General features: G+C 34.9%; 1 long non-coding RNA gene across 5 annotated transcripts; it reads right to left on the reverse strand.

Annotated features, from left to right (window-relative positions):
- Positions 1-327: 327 nt before the first annotated feature.
- On the reverse strand, positions 328-13,599 carry LOC149246692 (uncharacterized). 5 transcript variants are annotated; one of them, XR_016266537.1, is made up of 7 exons: positions 12,809-13,598; positions 12,491-12,583; positions 12,028-12,101; positions 11,699-11,787; positions 660-736; positions 503-539; positions 328-356 (listed from the first exon to the last, which is right to left on the reverse strand). It is a non-coding gene; the product is annotated as an uncharacterized LOC149246692 (long non-coding RNA). The 5 variants fall into 5 exon arrangements; XR_016266536.1 differs by having other exon boundaries at positions 503-551; XR_016266538.1 differs by lacking the exon at positions 660-736 and having other exon boundaries at positions 12,809-13,599.
- Between the last annotated feature and the right edge of the window lie 1,383 nt (positions 13,600-14,982).

Raw genomic sequence — 14,982 nt, forward strand, 5'->3', positions numbered from 1 at the left:
ATTATATCACTGGAATAAATTATAAAATCAAACACATATTTTATTACAAAGAAAAAAAAAAGTTATAATTATAAATAAAACAAAAAAATTGGAAAAAAAATAAAAAATAAACAAAACTCCAGAAAGAGACTCCTCCAAGATAGCTTTGGCCAAAGCTATCTTGGAGGTTGTGAGAAGGGTCTAGCCCCTCTCAAAAAAAAAAATCTGATTATATATTAAAGTATAGTTTGTGAGAGTACATCAAAAATCATAATACAATTTACAATTACACCTAATATGTGATTATTTGACAGAGTTTGAGCCTTTGTGAAGCACTTCCCATCTTGCTGCTGTGCCCGCTCTTCTTGTATTGATCTCTGTTTCATACCATCAGAAAATTAAAGTTTTAATAATATTTCTATTTTAAAATAATAAATAACAAAAACAATAAAAAAATAGTTTTCCACTCCCCTAAAATTGCAGGAAAAAAAATCTCACAAAATTGGGAGAAAATTTAATCTACCTTCTCATATATTGCTTTCTGTCACAACAGTCTGCATCTGTTTAACAAACTTGAAAAAAAAAACAATTAGTTAAATATTTTTCAACATCTATTTCAAAATAAATAAATATTATAAATAATAAAAATTAATCTATTATAAATATTATAATAATCTCACATGAAATTAGGAAGACAATTCCATCATCTTCTATGACTTTTGGTCAAAAGCCCTCACCCCATCCAATTGTTTAACACCTGTTTCATAAGAAGATGGTAAAACAAATTTTTGATTACAAATTTACTAAAAATAATAATAAAAACAAAAAACAATAATTAACTATCATTCCCAGTCAAATAACTATTATATATAATAAAAATTAATTCATTGTAAATTTCAGGTATGAAGTAAATAGTCATAAATTACAGAAACAATATCTAGGCTACCCTAAGGTAAACTAAATAGAAAACCTAAGCAACCCATCCCATCTCTTCTTCTTAAAGCATTTCAAGTTTCAAGAAAGACCTGTAAATGTAAATGTTGTAAATGTTATTATCATTTTATTTTGTATCGAGGTATTGAAAGTGCTATCAAATGAAAATCCTTGCCTAATGATATTACTATCTTAAGAAATCATGACCAGAATTCCTGTCTACGGGAAAATCCAATTGGCTGAGAGTTCTTAATGAAGACCGAAACGAATCCCGTCGACATCAATGGAGGAAGCCACCGCCTAAAACCCTATTCGGGGGTTAATGTGGCCATTTAAGCGGTTTACACACCTCTGTATCTGGATAAAGATTCACTAATTCAAAACCAAGGTAAACAACAGAATCCACGCGAAGAGCATCTGGGTATATATAAAACGATCTAGATACGCACAATGAATTGGTTTTAAAAACATAAACTATCAAAAAGGTATTCCAGACTCTCCGACTGGGTATATATATCGATCTGGATAGGCATAATGAATTGGTTTTAAAAACATAAACTATCAAAAAGGTATTCCAGACTCTCCGATGAGAGGTCATCGCTCTCACAGAAGTCACTCAGGGAAGTAACTCTTCGAATCATTAGGGTAGTAACACATAAACTGATGGGACAGTGATCGAGGCCCCACATCGCAAGACATGCTGAAATCAGTCTCTTTTTAATTAATAGCGATGTACATCCATTCAATTGACAACAATTGAATAGCGATGTACATCCATTCAATTGACAACAATTGAATAGCGATGTACATCTGGTACATCAGGGTCCAATACTGTTTCTAAACCAACTGATACAGGTCATGAAGGGTTTCAACATCTGTGATGTGTTTCAATCGCTTTCCTCCATGACCATCCCACAAGCTATCAATGTCCAGAGGAGTTGCTTTATGCATGATGAATTTGCTTACATGAAAAGCAACCACATTCAAATATATACTCGTTTGATTTATACAGGATGAATAGAGTGAATATGCAGATATACTGATTGTTGATTTATATAGGATGAATATAGTGAATATGCGTCAGAAGACATGTGCAATTTTTACCATGAAGAACAGGTGAAGTATATTTTTGGGTCCCTGGAACAGTAGAATGTTCGCCTTACATGTATCTTTAAGTTATAGATGACAGAGAAAGGGCAGTAAAAAAATTACTTGACATGGACATATATCATATAGTGCCTAGTAAAAAGCCCATTTGCCTATCCAGTAGTGTGACAGCTCAGTTTGGAGAGCATCAGACTGAAGATCTGAAGAATCCAAGGAATTACTATGACAAAAAAAAGAGTTCATTTTACATGGCAAACTGTAACACTCAAGCAGGCATCTGTCAAATACTTTTAACAGAAGGTGAAGTGGAATGACTTCATTAGTAACTAACGTTTCTTTACAATTGATTCTGTGTATTTCCATTTATCCCATCATCGTTGTGGCAAAGGACACAAGATATTTAGAATGAAAAACTGTTAGTTTTGCTTCCTATCCAATTGTGATAAAAGAACCTGAAGCCTGACAATTTTCTGTCATCCAGGGCTGGTTCCGTTTCATCACTCACAGAACTCACTCAGTGAAGTAACTCTTTACATATGGTGCAACAATTGACCTATTTTTATTTGATCAGGATCCAATACTTTTTCTAAACTAACCGATACTGGCCATGACGGGTTTCAACAACTGTGATGATGGGTCTCAATTTCTTTCCTCCGTGACCATCCCACAAGCTATCAAAGTCCAAAGGAGTTGATGAATTTGCTTATATGAAAAGCAAACACATTCAAATATATACTCATTGTTCATTTATAAAGGATGAATACGATGAATATGCATCAGAAGACGTGCAATTGGTATTACCAACCACATTCAAAGATATACTCATTGTTGAACTATACAGGATGAATAAAGTGAATATGCATCAGAGGAGATGTGCTATTTACCATGAAGAACAGTAGAAATATATTTTTGGGTCCCTGGAACAGTAGAATGTTCACCCTACATGTATCTTAAGTTAAAGATGACAGAGAAAGAGCAGTAAAAGAATTATTGGACATGCACCATATAGTGCCTAGTAAAATCCCCCCTTAGTGTGATAGCTCAGTTTGGAGAGCATCAGACTGAAGATCTGAATAATCAAAGGAATTACTATGACCAAAAAAAGGCCCATTCTACACGGCAAACTCTAACACTCAAGCAGGCATTAACAGAAGGTGAAGCTAAATGACTTCATTAGTAACTCAAGTTTATCTACAATTGATTTTCTGTGTGGATTTCCACTTATCCCAACAGCATTGTGACAAAGGACACAAGATATTTAGAATGAAAAACTGTTAGTTTTGCTTCCTATTAAATTGTGATGAAGGTCCCTGAAGCCTGACAATTTTCTGTCATCCAGGGCTGGTTCGGTTTCACTCCTTATTTCCTGAATTTTACTCCTTACTTGACTGGCCAACTCCCAAGAATGTGACTCACTTGAGAGAACTTAATAGAATATGCAATTTATACTGTCAAGGGTTTTGGAAGCATCATAGCACACCTCACTGACCAATAAGTATCTCAATTAATGGATGGCCGCTGCAAAGGGACTACCGTTTTATCAATGCAAACTGTAACACTCAAGCAAGCATCTTTCAAATACTTGTAACAAAAGGTGAAAACGAATGACTTCATTAGTAACTTAAGTTCGTCTAAAATTGATTCTCCCAAAATATTTCCATTTATCCCAACATTATTGTGACAAGAGACGCAAGATACTTAGAAAAAAAAACCATTAGCTTTGCTTCCTATCAAATTATGATTAAGGAACCTGAAGCCTGACAATTTTCTCAACCATCCAGAGCGGGCTCTGTTTCACTCCTTATTTCTTGAATTTCACTCCTTCCTTGACTGGCCAACTTCCAAGACTGTGACTCAGTTGAGAGAACTTCACAGAATATGCAATTTATATAGCATTGAGCTTTTTGGCTACACCCACGGAGATGAGACTGTTGATTTGACGCGGGTCTTTAATCCAGATGGAGACAAACCTGTTCACATGTATAAGAACTCCAATCCGGTCGGTGGAGTACCCCTGCCCTAGTACATATCATGTGTGTTACTTAATTCTATCTCTGTCTAGTTCATAGCTCTCAGTTTCATCTAGGTTTTAGCACTCAAATTTGAATTACAGTTTAGTGAGGTTCACAGTTACAGATTTCTTCTCCAGATCTAGTTCACAGCTCTCAGTTTCATCTAGGTTTTAGCACTCAAATTTGAATTACAGTTCATTGTTATAGATTTCTTCTCCAAATCTGGTTTATTTTGTTAAGGCTAGTATGTGTCCAAGAAGAAAGAGGGGCTATATATATAGAAGACATAGTACATATGATGTTATGTTACTTAATTCTATCTCTGTCTAGTTCACAGCTCTCAGTTTTTTCATCTAGGTTTTAGTACTCAAATTTGAATTACAGTTCATCGAGGTTCACAGTTACAGATTTCTTCTCCAGATCTAGTTTATGTAAGGCGAAATTATTGAAGTAATAGAAAGTGGCAAGTTAGGTCTTCATTCTCAGTGATTGTGTTTTGGCTTCAAAGTTCTGAATTTACTTGACATCTTGTGTTAATGTGGTTTAAGTTTTAACCAATGTCCATTTAATTGGAATAATTGTCCTGCCTTTAAAATTTCATTTTTGTGGATGCCAAAATGGTCACTGATTTTGTCGAGGGTTTTGGAAGCATCATGGCACACCTCACTGATTTTACCAACAAGGATCAACTTAAATGGGTGGACCCTTCAAAGGGGCTACCTTCTTATCTATGCAAACTGCAACACTCAAGCAGGCATCTACCAAATACTTGTAACAGAAAGTGAAACTGAATGACTTCATTAGTAACTTAAGTTCGTCTACAATTGATTCTCTCAGTATCTTTCCATTTATCCCAACATTATTGTGGCAGTGGACACACGATACTTGTGAAAATAGCTAGTTATGCTTCCTATCAAATTGTGATCAAGGAATCTGAAGCCTGACAATTTTCTCAATTATCCAGGGCTTGCTCTGATTCACTCTTTATTTCAAAGAATGTGACTCAGTTGAGAGAACTTAATAGAATATGCAATCTATATAGGAAGTTTGTCAAGGGTTTTAGAAGCATCATGGCCCACCTCACTGATCTTACCAATAAGAATAGATTTAAATGTATGCAGGCTGCAAAGGGGCTACCTTCTTGTCTACGCAAACTATAACACTCAAGCAGTCATCTACCAAATACTTGTAACAGAAAATGAAACTGAATGACTTCATTAGTAACTTAGGTTTTTCTACAATTGATTTTCTCAGTATGTTTCCACTTAACACAACATTATTGTGGCAAAGGACACAAGATACTTAAAATGAAAAACCTGTTGGTTTTGCTTCCTATAAAATTGTGACCAATGAATCTGAAGCCTAACAAGTTTTTCAATCATCCAGGGCTGGCTTTGTTTCACTCTTTATTTCTTAATTTCACTCCTTAATCCTTGACTAGCCAACTCCCAGGAATGTGACTAGGTTGAGAGAACTTAACAGAATATGCAATTTATATAGGGAGTCTGTCAAGGGTTTTGGAAGCATCATGGGCACACCTAACCAATCTTACCAATAAGGATCGATTCAAATAGATGGAGGCTGCAGAAGGTCTCCCTTCTTATCTATGCAAACTATAACACTCATTCAGGCATCTATCAAATACGTGTAACAGAAAACAAAACTGAATGACTTCATTAGTAACTTAAGTTTGTCTACAATTGATTTTCTCAGTATATTTCCACTTAACACAACATTATTGTGGCGAAGGACACAAGATACTTAAAATGAAAAACAGTTAGTTTTGCTTCCTATAAAATTGTGACCAATGAACCTGAAGCCTAACAATTTTTTGTTTCACTCTTTATTTCTTAAATTTCACTCCTTAATCCTTGACTAGCCAACTCCCAGGAATGTGACTCGGTTGAGAGAAATTAACAGAATATGTGATTTATGTAGGGAGTCTTGTCAAGGGTTTTGGAAGCATCATGGCACACCTAACCAATCTTACCAATAAGGATGGATTCAAATGGATGGAGGCTGCAGAAGGGGTCCCTTCTTATCTATGCAAACTGTAACACTCAAGCTGGCATCTGTTAAATACTTGTACACAAGGTGAAACTATATAGCTTCATTGCTAACTTATTTTTTTCTAAATTAATTCTCAGTGTATTTCCATTTATCCCAGCATCATTGTGGCAAAGAACACAAAATATTTAGAATGAAAATCATTTAGTTTTGCTTCCTATCAAATGGTGATCAAAGAAGCTGAGGCCTGACAATTTTCTCAATCATCCAGGGCTGGCTCTGTTTCACTCTTTATTTTTTGAATTTCACTCTTTGTTTCTTGAGTGGCCAACTCCCAAGAATGTGGCTCAGTTGAGAGAACTTGATAGAATATGCAATTTATATAGGAAGTTCTGTCAAGGGCTTTGGAAGCATCATGACAAACCTCACTGATCTTACCAATAAGAATCAATTTAAATGGATGGAGACTGTAGAGGGGGCTACTGACGCATGAAAAAGGCCCAGCCCTGTATTTGCACTTCCAAATTTCTCAGACTTTTTAAGTGAAATATGATGCTTTGTGCGCTGACAATTTTTTGTTTCACTCTTTATTTCTTAAATTTCACTCCTTAATCCTTGACTAGCCAACTCCCAGGAATGTGACTCGGTTGAGAGAAATTAACAGAATATGTGATTTATGTAGGGAGTCTTGTCAAGGGTTTTGGAAGCATCATGGCACACCTAACCAATCTTACCAATAAGGATGGATTCAAATGGATGGAGGCTGCACAAGGGGTCCCTTCTTATCTATGCAAACTGTAACACTCAAGCTGGCATCTGTTAAATACTTGTACACAAGGTGAAACTATATAGCCTCATTGCTAACTTATTTTTTTCTAAATTAATTCTCAGTGTATTTCCATTTATCCCAGCATCATTGTGGCAAAGAACACAAAATATTTAGAATGAAAATCATTTAGTTTTGCTTCCTATCAAATGGTGATCAAAGAAGCTGAGGCCTGACAATTTTCTCAATCATCCAGGGCTGGCTCTGTTTCACTCTTTATTTTTTGAATTTCACTCTTTTTTTCTTGAGTGGCCAACTCCCAAGAATGTGGCTCAGTTGAGAGAACTTGATAGAATATGCAATTTATATAGGAAGTTCTGTCAAGGGCTTTGGAAGCATCATGACAAACCTCACTGATCTTACCAATAAGAATCAATTTAAATGGATGGGGACTGTAGAGGGGGCGACTGACGTATGAAAAAGGCCCAGCCCTGTATTTGCACTTCCAAATTTCTCAGACTTTTTAAGTGAAATATGATGCTTTGTGCGCTGACAATTTTTTGTTTCACTCTTTATTTCTTAAATTTCACTCCTTAATCCTTGACTAGCCAACTCCCAGGAATGTGACTCGGTTGAGAGAAATTAACAGAATATGTGATTTATGTAGGGAGTCTTGTCAAGGGTTTTGGAAGCATCATGGCACACCTAACCAATCTTACCAATAAGGATGGATTCAAATGGATGGAGGCTGCACAAGGGGTCCCTTCTTATCTATGCAAACTGTAACACTCAAGCTGGCATCTGTTAAATACTTGTACACAAGGTGAAACTATATAGCTTCATTGCTAACTTATTTTTTTCTAAATTAATTCTCAGTGTATTTCCATTTATACCAGCATCATTGTGGCAAAGAACACAAAATATTTAGAATGAAAATCATTTAGTTTTGCTTCCTATCAAATGGTGATCAAAGAAGCTGAGGCCTGACAATTTTCTCAATCATCCAGGGCTGGCTCTGTTTCACTCTTTATTTTTTGAATTTCACTCTTTGTTTCTTGAGTGGCCAACTCCCAAGAATGTGGCTCAGTTGAGAGAACTTGATAGAATATGCAATTTATATAGGAAGTTTTGTCAAGGGCTTTGGAAGCATCATGACAAACCTCACTGATCTTACCAATAAGAATCAATTTAAATGGATGGGGACTGTAGAGGGGGCTACTGACGCATGAAAAAGGCCCAGCCCTGTATTTGCACTTCCAAATTTCTCAGACTTTTTAAGTGAAATATGATGCTTTGAGCGCTGACATGAACACTATGGTCATGCAAATCAGCAGCCTATAGCTTTTCAAAGTAGAAATTGACTGACAAGGAGCCGTTGTTATGCATCTATGATAAGGAAATGTTGACCCTTATGAATGTTATAGTAAAATTCAAGCCATATTTATTGCGACAACGCCTCAAAATCCAAATGGAGCATGAAACTTTGGAGTATTCATTTTCCTAGTGGAATTTTGGTGAAGTTGGAAAGTCAACTACAAGGTTTTTACTTTGAAATTAATATAAGTGCATAAATAATGCTTCAGCTGATTTCTTAGCTATGTTATCTGAGCTATGTGCCATATCTAAGGTAGAACTGGGCCGCAAAAAAAATTATTAGCTGAATATGCAAAAGATGAGAGGGCTGTTTATTTGCTACAAAACTAGAAAAGGAACCAAGACTAGGGCGATGGGTAAACATTTTCAGGCAATCTGATTTTTTAATAAGAATTGCACATATCTAATACCGAAATCTATATTTTTAAGAAGGCAGTGAATTGGGTCTGTTATGGGTTAACAGCGATGTGTCAACCCACCATTCCTAATTATTGGGTGCATGGTAGGTGATCATCTCAATAAAAATCTTCTCACCATTGGCATCCAACTAACAAGAATGCCAGGTTCATCTGAATGTGCCTGATGCTCTTGCACCCTTTCCTCCCCAATCCAGAATACCCCTCTTGATCATAGCTTCATGGGTTGATCATTTTCATTGCCATTCTACTTTCTACACTTATTTCTCTTAGTTGAAGGGAGAACTCCAACAGAAGGGACAAAAAGTAGAAAACTAACCCCAACAGCTTGGTTTGATGGCTCATAATACTAACTCACGATACCTCATAAGATAGGCTAAAGGAAAAAAAGGTTCAAAATGGTGAGTTACAACTAATTACTGGGTTGCATCATCCACCTAAATCCATGCTCATTTCTGGCTCTACCTTACTGGTCGACTTTTGACACCTTTAAGATCCCTTACTGGTTCATTCATGAAGTAGCCTTAAAGATACATTTTAGATGAATTAAATTTCTACCTTACCCATTGATTTCTGACACCTTTAAGGTCCCTTACTGGCTCATTCCTGAAGCAAGTTTAAGGATACATTTTAAAACAATTAAAAAAAGTTAAAAGACTAACGGTATCTAACTGAATGCACCCTATATACATTAGGCTCCTATATTATAACTGTGAACAGATTGAAGGGACTCTTTGTCTTACCTATATACATATGTTATATGTTAAAGACTCCTATGTTACTTTATGGTCACAAAATTTTAAATAGTGGAATTAAAATGTTCAAAGAGTGCAAACCTTTTTACATTCTCTCCACTTTAGCAAGAGATGGACTGAGAGGTATCTACCATGGTTGGATATTATAGGAGGAGGTAAAAAGACTATGTAGGGGGGATTCTTTTTGGTAAACTCTTTCATGCACTAACCTTTTACCTTTTAGGAGTGTTAAGTCCTTAAGTTACCCATTCTCAGCAAACTCATTAATGGATAACCAGGCACTTCCTTATGGGTAAACCCTCACATTGCTCTAAGCAAAAATAGATTGATGGAATTTGTTATGGGTATAAGATATATGAATGGAATTGGATAATTAAAAATGAACTGGTAAATCTTATAATATTGTTGAATGGAGAGAAATGGATTGTTGTTTGGGAGTTGTTTAATTTTACAAATATTTTCTTATGTTTGGGAGATAAGTAATTGCTTTGGCTCGACTGTTTCTGTCCCTAAAGGAAGATTATCAATCGATAAAAGATACTCCATTCTTACTCTCCAATTTTAGCAGTCACTGACATAAATAAACACACTAGAAACACAAGGAATTGGGTTCCGTCCATATAAGATCAATATGCAAAGGAATGCAATGCTTAAAGACTAGGGTAGTACTCTCTTAAATTGAAAAATATAAAAGGCATTTTTATGGGCCTTGGCTACAAAAATGTTCACAGCATACTTAATATGAAGGAAAATGTAGGAACTATATTTCTTTTTCCAAACCATAACTTAGGTATTGATTTTGGACAAAGATAGCTGAATCTGCTTCGAGTTAATGTTCTGTAAAATAAAAGGAATGAGCTTACCCTGAACTCCTCATTAGAAAAAATCGCATACTTAGGATTTGCTTCGAGTAAGACTAAACAGAGGTGCTAACCCCTGCCAAGTATTTGAACCTTCTTTCCTTATCTAGGTTAGGTCACCCCCTAGCACACCTATTGTTAGTTCATCCCATGCTACTTGCTTACACTTAGATAGGTAAGGACACATTTGAGAAACCATAATTTTCTAAATAGGTCTTGATTCAAAGTGTTTGCTTACATAATGGGGTCTCGCTGAATCCAAATGTCTTCCTACAAGTCTTGCTTCAATGTGCTTTTGCATAGGTGGGTGTGTTTCCATCTAATGCAAGTGTGACCTGGCAGGTCTCATTCCATCCATCTTAGATGGCATACCAGCACTTTTTCTCCCGGACTAGTAAGTCTATCCATGATCCCTAAAGCCACTTTGTTCAAGCTGGTTAAGAAAAATAACAAATGGAGATTGATGAATATGATTGTTGTGGGTCATTGATTGGTTAATAATCTCGCCCCAAATGTGTGTTACTTTATAAGTTCAAGATGGCATGGATTGTGGGTTCCTCAGCTAAATAGGGAACCTCCAATGACCAAATTCTATATGCAAAATGTCGGAGATAAAAGAATTATAATAGAACCGGAATAAAATTTAACTCAAGTATTGAACTTCTACAAATAGTAACTAAAAAGAAAATTCTGGAAACCCAAAATTTTCTTTAGGTTTCAGCATTAGAAGGTTTATCCTAGCACGAATTGACTGTTATAGGTCACTGAATGGTTAATGATCTCACCCCAAACCATGTTAGTTTATAAGCCAAACATGGCTTGGACTGTGGGTCACTAGCTTAAATAAAAAACATCCAATAACCAAAATCTGTTTGCAACATGCAGTGAGGAAAATTATAATAAAATTGAAATAAAATTTTACCCACATATTAAACATTGCAAACAGTTCCTAAAAGAAAATTTCTAGAAACCCCAAATTCTTCTTCAAATTTATGCATCAGAGGGCCTTCTGATAGCACTACTCAACATCAATATATTGAACTTTGACAAACAATACTCAAGAATAAAACCCTATGACAACTAGTACAAAACATAAAATCTGTGGATAAAAAAACATTCACTGACCAAAATTTATTTGCAACATGCAGGGAGGAAAATAATTATAATAAAATTGAAATTAAATTTTACTCACATATTAAACATATGTTAACAATTCCTAAAAGAAAAATTCTAGAAATCCCAAATTCTTCTTCAGATTTAAGCACCAGAGGGTTTTATATTGAAATTTGATAAACAATACTCAAGAATAAAACCCTATGATAACCATTACAGAAAATAAAATCTAAAGACATTGAATAACCCAAAAAAAAATCGAAGACTACGAAATTTCTCCACACCAGTATGTATCTAAACAGTAAACTGAATAATTACATCTTTCCCTCATTAAAAATTGTTTAGATATTAACAGAAACCAAAAGTTAATGCTCACCTTCAATCTAAAAATACACAGCATGTGTGTTTTCCACCACTATTAACTCGTGCTCTAATTCTCCCTTCATGGTATAGTTTTTCCATACTCTGCACAGTAAGAGGAAACTCCACAAGTTAACCCAAAAAAAAACAGGATAAAATGTTCTACAAAGTAATCTATCCATGAGCTACATTGTGATTTAAAAATTCAGATAATGAACTATTACCTGAAGGAAGAACCCTTACATGCACAGTGTGTTTGTATCTAAACCCTAAGCTTGCTAAGTAAGCCTACCCTACCCTCATTAAAAATCAATTAGATATGAGAGAACAAAAGTTAATGCCTACCTGCAATCTAAAAAATACACAGCATGTGGTGGTGGTATAATTCTTCCTTCTTGATCATATAATTCTACCTTCCTCTGCACTTGAAGAGGAAACAGGACAAGTTAATAAAAAAAAAAGCAACAAGATAAAATGTTCTACAAACAGTTTCTAAAAGAAGAATTCTAGAAACCCCAAATTCTTCTTTAAATTTAAGCATCAGAGGGTTTTATGCTGCACTACTCAGCATCAATATATTGAACTTTGACAAATAATACTCAATAATGAAACCCTACTATAACCAGTACAAAAAATAAAATTCAGAGACATTGAATAACCCATGAAAGATTATGAAAATTTTCTCAACCCTTGCATGCATGGTGCATATGCAAGTAAACCCTAATCGTATTAAGTACACCTAACTTTCCTCATTAAAATTTAATTAAAAATTAATTAGATAAGAGAGAAACCAAAAGTTAATGCTCACCTGCAATCTAGAAAATACACAGCATCTGTGTTTTCCACCACTATTAACTGGTGGTATAATTCTTCCTTCCTGGTAGTATAGTTCTTCCTTCCTCTGCACTTGAAAAGCGAACGGGACAATTAACCCACCAAACAAAAATTATTTGAAAAAAAAAACAAACAAACAGGATAAAATGTTCTGCAAAATACCCATATATATTCAGTAGACAATGACATACAATAGATAGTGATTTAAAAATTCAATACATAGTGATTTAAAAATTCAGATAATAACCTATTACCATCAAAACTTTTATATAACAAATAAAATAATATATACCTTCTCAATTTTCACCATTAAATCAGTCATCCCGTCTTATATTCTTGGCAGCCTCACTCTCCCAATCAACCCTCTTAATCCCCAACCAACCAATTCACCTCTCAAGCCAGAACGCAGAACCAAATAAGCAGCAAACAACCAAATAAACAGCAAACTACCCAATCTAGAGGAACAAAAGATTTTCAAAACAAAAACAAAATAAATAAATAAAAAACTAAAATGCATAGGCAAAATTCAAAGTATAAACAAATAAGCATGGCCATGCTCAAAAAGAAAAGAAAACACAGTATTAAAATCCAAATTCTAAAACACAAAATTCTACTCTACTACCTAATTTCTTCAACCTTTCTCCAACAAACCCAAAATCTGTTCCACTCTGCTAGCTAATTTCTTCAACCCTTCTCCAACAAACCCAAAATATGTTCTACTCTATCTACGACCTAATTTCCTCAGCCCTTCTCCAATCTCCTTCTCCACTTAGCAGCCAATCGAAACGCAGATACTCTACACCATCTCCCAGCCATGAAACGTAGCTTGCCCACCAACTCCCAGCCATGAAAGCCGATACTGGCCACTCTTCTTCCTGTATCTGTCGGCCAAGCTTGCTAGTGCGATTTCCCTTTCTTTTGCCGTCTAAATGTAATAATGATATATCGGATTTGAAATGCATTCTTGTTTTTCCCTTTCAAATCCGCCAGCTGCGCACAGAGCCCAATGTAGCCGTAGAGATTATTAACCGCTGCGCACGGAGCCCAATGTAGCCGTAGAGTATTAAATTTTGAAATCGGCATACAAGCTAATATGGTCGAGTAAATGACGTGGAATATGATCAAGTAAGTTACGAGTTGCTTCCTGCATCGAATTGTATGCGAGCAAGTGACGTGGATTTGGAAAGACAGTTTTATTTTGATTTGAAAGTGACGTGGATTTGGAAAGACAGTTTTATTTTGATTTGAAAGTGACGTGGATTTGAAAGACATAGTTAAACATAATTTCAAGTTGGGTCTTTAAAAATGACGTCACTTCCTTAAAAAAAAAATTAAAAATGCCACCTGTTTCAAGTTCGGTCTTTAAAATTAAAAAAATGACCCGTTACGTATTTTAAAAAAGATCGTTTATAACACAGTTTAATTACGAGAAACCGTAACGATGAATCACTAATTAAAATATATATTTTTTATAATTGTATTAAAAATGTGATATCAATTTTAAAAGAAAAAATAGTTAAAATATTATATTTTAAGGAAGAAAGTATTTCAAATTAAGGAAGACATTATAAAGTTTATGGCAACCTCAATGAAGACAGAAAATAAGCTAGAAGGAGACTCCAACTATAGAGCATGGAAGAGGAGGTTAGATCTCATCCTTACTTAGCACAAAGTATTGGATTTTGTTAATGGAAAAGTTGAGAAACCGACAGATAATGCAGGAAAGGAAAAGCGCAGGGAAACTAACATCTTGTCCATGAACCTAAATTGTAAATGGAGTGAAGGACAATATAATCCCCTACATATACAACATAAATACCGCATAAAGGATGTATGGAACTCTCTCCAAACTATTTACCATCAAGAACATTGGTCAAATAACTAGTCTCAAGAATGAACTAAGAAGAATAAAGACGACGAAAGATGACACTATATCTTCCTATTTTTTGAGGATCTCTCGAATAAGAGATGAACTCCAAGCCATTGATGAAGTTGTACCAAAGAAAGAACTTGTGATTATTGCACTATTAGGTTTACCAAAATCATGGAGCTCTTTTGCATCAGGTATTAGCAGTGGAAAATACATGCCATCCTTTGAACAAATGTGGAATGTATGCAGTCAAGAAGAAGCATGCATCTCATTAGTAGTTGACAAGAATGAAGATGAAGAGAACAACACATCCAAATGCATATTCTACTCAACACAAGAACAAGGGAGGATAAAAGAAATTTAAAGGACCAAAGAAGAAGGTTGGTCTATCAAAAATTGAATGTTACAATTGTCATAAGATGGGACACTACAAGAATCAATGTGCAGAAAATCCTAGGAATAAGAAGAGAGAAAAAGAACATTCAATAGTTGTCAATGAAGATCTACCCAAGAATAATAAATTTGAAAAGTTTAAAGTCAAAGATTTATTTTCTTAAGTCTTTTAGGGATACTAATATCCTTCTACTTTAGGTTTT

The sequence above is a fragment of the Pinus tabuliformis genome, chromosome 7, assembly GCF_031772625.1.
Source record: "Pinus tabuliformis cultivar Carrire ecotype Pingquan chromosome 7, CPIR1, whole genome shotgun sequence".
Lineage (NCBI taxonomy): Eukaryota > Viridiplantae > Streptophyta > Pinopsida > Pinales > Pinaceae > Pinus > Pinus tabuliformis.